Consider the following 4,674-nt stretch of genomic DNA (forward strand, 5'->3'; position numbering starts at 1 on the left):
CCCCCCCCCTTCCAAATCACAACATGCACAAACCGCTGACCCCGCACCAATCAATACAGTTGCAATGTCTACTTCTGGTTCAATAGTAATAATATTATTTATTACTCTATTACTTTTGGCGTTTGCCATTTCTGGTGTGCATACCATGGTAACGTTAAATAAATTATGATAATGTCACGTGTCTTTAAATACAGCGTGATCCAAAAAGCAACAAATGTACAACTTGTTTTTTAAATATCTTCCTCCGTACTGAAGTTTTGCGTTTCATATTTGAACATAACATTTGGAAGCTAAAAGGAATTTGATATTCATTTCAGATAAGTGCATTGAATGGTTTTGCTCTATATGGCGCATTAAAAAACAACCCGTGTTCAACCATGTCCCGATTGTTGTAGCATGACGCACCAGTTCGCGTTAGGCCTGCCACTAAAAGTCGCAATTATCGCGCCATATTAATAGATAATAAATAAATACATTACACTTTTATTTGTCCCAGAAGGGCACTTTGGTTAACAATGGCAAACATACATAAATACATAAATACATAATTATAAATACGTACATACATAAATACATGCATAAATACATACATAAATGCACAATATTACACAAATGCAGAACAATTTACAACAATGCCACTGTCGGTCGCCACTGTGCAGCGCCCAGTATTTTGAGCAAGGGTTGTCGTGTCTTGCGAAAGGACACAGCCCAGTGACCACCCATCTGATCCCGTGTCACAGACACTTGTTTGACATTACTTTAGTCTAAACTCACTACTCACCTAACCACTGGAGCCCCATATTGCGAGCTACAGCAGTCTAACAAGTCAACAGTAGTCTATATATATATAATTTCTCCGACATTTCGTTGAATATTATATCTCCACAAACTCACCATCCCTGACGTTTCGTAAGTTTTTTCGCACAGCACGGAAAGGATGCTAAGGTGTCCTCAAAACCTTTTGTGTCATGAGTTGAGAAGTTCCGCCAGTTTGGATCTGTAGCAAATTAGAATTAAAAATGTCCTTAAAAATGACCACTTCAGGTCATACACCCACCATCGCAGCTCTTTTAACATCACCAAGGTGCAGATTTCAGTTGTCAAGTCCCATGAGAGGCGTGTTTCGCTGTCATTCCCACATTCTGCCTTGACAGAGACCAAATCTGTATGCATTTGTACATGGTTGTACTGAAGAAACAAAATACATAATAATTACCTTTACTATGGAATTTACCCCCAACCGTCACCTTCATGACTCGCAGCAGTAAAGTCGTTTGCCAAACGCAGAATATTGACGAAGCGTGGAGAATCCCACAACGGGTGGGTTTGTTCCTAAAAACATGTACCGTCTGTGGGGATCCTAACCTTATATACTTATAGACAACTAGACAAACTTTCTGGTACAGTTTTAGAGAAAAAGAATAGAGGTGCAGTGGTGTTTCTTCACGAAGTTTTGCTTGGAGAGCTTTATCAACTTGCGATTTCTTGCATTAGCAAGAACAACAACGACTGCAACAACAACAACAACAACAACAACAACAACAACAACAACAACAACAACAACAACAACAACAACAACAACAACAACGTCGACGACGACGACAATAACAACAACAACAATAAATACGACATTATCATCATCATCAACAACATCATCATCATCAACAACAACAACAACAAAATGATAATAATCTCTCGTGACGTGCAACAGTAGAGTCGGTTGCCGAAAGCAGATTACTGACGAATCGTGGAGAATGGCAGAACCCGGTGGGTTTGCTCTCAAAACATGGCTACCGTACTATCTAAACTTAGTGAAACCAGCGTGTGAAACAATGAAAGATTATGTAGCTAGTTCTAAGGCATTTTGTGCTCCAACATTTTGTTGAATCATTTTCACTCCAATGTTCCTTTATCGTATCCTAACAATGACATGAAGCCAGAAGAGTCGGAAACAACCCTACCACTACCACAATATGCATCAGTTTTGCCTAATTTGTTGTTTACGTATAGTCAAAAAGATGCACGGAAAGGAGACCAAGAATAGGATAAGATCAAGAGGAAGGCCAGGAAGAAGATAGCAGGACGACATTAGAGAGCAGACGGGTACAATCTGGACACATAAAACAGCTGAGGAAAAAAGCGTGAGTGGAGGTTGCTGTAGGAGGGTTACATTCTGCAGTCGAGGAACAACGCCTTATAAGAAAGAAAGAAAGAAAAAAGAAAGAAAAAAAAAGAAAGGAAGAATGAAAGAAAGAATCAAAGAAAGAAAGACAGGAAGAAAGAACGAAAGAATAGTCAAGAAATCCAAACACATCGTGCAAGTGATAGCAAATATGGCTTCAAACTAGAGCACACAAAACACATGGATTGTTTACCAAATATCTTCTGTTATAGATGTACTGTGAGGTGGAATCTGAATGGAAGCCGGATTGGGAAGGGGAAGGGTCAGCTATGAACATATACCTTCCATGATGATTCTAACCTGGCAGACAAATAGACAAGCTTTCTGTTTCAGTTTTGGAATAAATAGAGGTGCATTCAAGAAGCTTTGCGTTAAATAGCTGCAAATTCTCGCAGTAACAACAGCAAGTCAAGAGTAACAACAACAACAAAAACAACGTAACAATAGCAACAACTACATCATCAACAACAAAACAACATAAACATAAACAAGAACAAGAACAAACAAAAACAACCCCCCCCCCCCAATCTCATAAAAGCAACAACAAAATCAAGAACACAAACATTAGATTGACGCAAGAAAAGACCTGACCTACATACTTACAGCAGATTTTATGATAAGGAAGATCTACACCTAGCCTTTTCGGACAAGGGCAAAAAATCGTGGAGGTACCATGTGAAAGTTGCGTCCGTTAAAGATCCCTTGGTGGTCCAAAATAAATAAGAGTAGGCTTCGGTCGCCACCCGGGAAAACTTCAAAATTTCCTACCAACTGAAAAGTGTTTAATGTGTTCCGCGCGCTCATATGACCCTAAGCAGTTTTGAGCGTCTTAAAACACCAACCAATCATAAATAATTAAAATAATAAAAAATAAACGCTTAAAGAAAGCGTGAAACACACGACGGACTTAGGAAAATGCAAATACAGATATTTTAAAAGAGAATTCAAATACTAGTATTAGAAGCACCTGACACAAGAACAAGTAACATTAATTGAATACGTTGAAAAAGTACTGTTTGAGTTACAATTCACATTGTCACTCTCTCAGTCACAACCATATCTCTTTGTTTTCTATCTATCTATCTATCTATCTATCTATCTATCTATCTATCTATCTATCTATCTATCTATCTATCTATCTATCTATCTATCTATCTATCTATCTATCTATCTATCTATCTTTCTATCTATCTATGTGTGTGTATGTGTTTGTATGTGTCTGTCTGTCTGTCTGTCTGTCTGTCTGTCTGTCTGTCTGTCTGTCTGTCTGTCTGTCTGTCTGTCTGTCTGTCTGTCTGTCTGTCTGTCTGTCTGTCTTCCTTCACTCACTATCTCTGCCTGTCTGTCTGTCTGTACTTCTATCTCTATATTTAGCCGCCTGGTTCTCTCTCTCTCTCTCTCTCTCTCTCTCTCTCTCTCTCTCTCTCTCTCTCTCTCCAATCCTCTTTCAAGTCACTTTTGCTCTCTCACTGGTCAGCGACAGGCATACAAATTTATGTTTACGTACATAACTGTTTCAGTAGTCATATTTTGTTTTCTTTCTTTCTTTCTTACTGACGTTTCCCTGTGAGTTTAATTCGTCCTCCTTTGAAATATTGAAATACACACATTTCTTTGACTTCTAAGGTTTCAAACTTTTATGAAAAGAAAACAAATTCGCCACATATGTCCCTTAAGTGGTCTGTTTACCAATGTAAAAACCTCTTGCTCTGCAAACATTACTCAACATTTTAATAATGTACACACACGCTCGCTTGAAACAGCTCACCAGCAATCTCGTTCGTCCGAAATTGAGTTTTTGCAATCTTTAGAAACATCATATTGGAGACTCTTGAAAACAAAATTCTGAAGGGTTTCAACAAATTTATAGTTCCCTTTTTGTGATATCCTTTGCATGATTTCTGGGTCAAAATAAAACGCACCGTAGGACTTTTGCACTTTGGATCTAAGAGCTTTTAGCATTATCCTGTCTTCGTCCTCTTGGCTCGGTCTCATGTTTGACCTTTTGAAAATCTCCATAAACAATGTTTTAACTATCGACGAAAACGAAGTGCAAGAATTGTCCTTCTTTAAACCCTTGTTGTGCGATCGATTTGCTTTGTTACCGTATTACCACTGCAAAAATAAAACCAACAACAAAAACAAACGAACAACAAAAAAAAACAACCCCCCCCCCAACACACACATATTCGATGCCTTTGCAACTCAGAGCATTTCCACTATAATATGAAATATTTTTTTCAACGTTTTACTGAAATAACTTTACTTGTGGTTGTCATATTATATTCTAAAGAAAGATGTATTTAGACAAAACAAACAGGCAAACAAACAAACAAAAAGAAAACGCATACTTGGTTGATGACATAGTCAGGCCACATTCCTTTGTCGTTCTGTGACTTCTGAGTTATTTTGTGAAACGGGACTTTCGTAGAAAGCAAGTGCCTGTAATTTCAGACAGTCTACGAATCCGTTGCTAATGCCTACAACCCCCC

This window comes from Aplysia californica, unplaced genomic scaffold, assembly GCF_000002075.1.
Source record: "Aplysia californica isolate F4 #8 unplaced genomic scaffold, AplCal3.0 scaffold00003, whole genome shotgun sequence".
NCBI lineage: Eukaryota > Metazoa > Mollusca > Gastropoda > Aplysiida > Aplysiidae > Aplysia > Aplysia californica.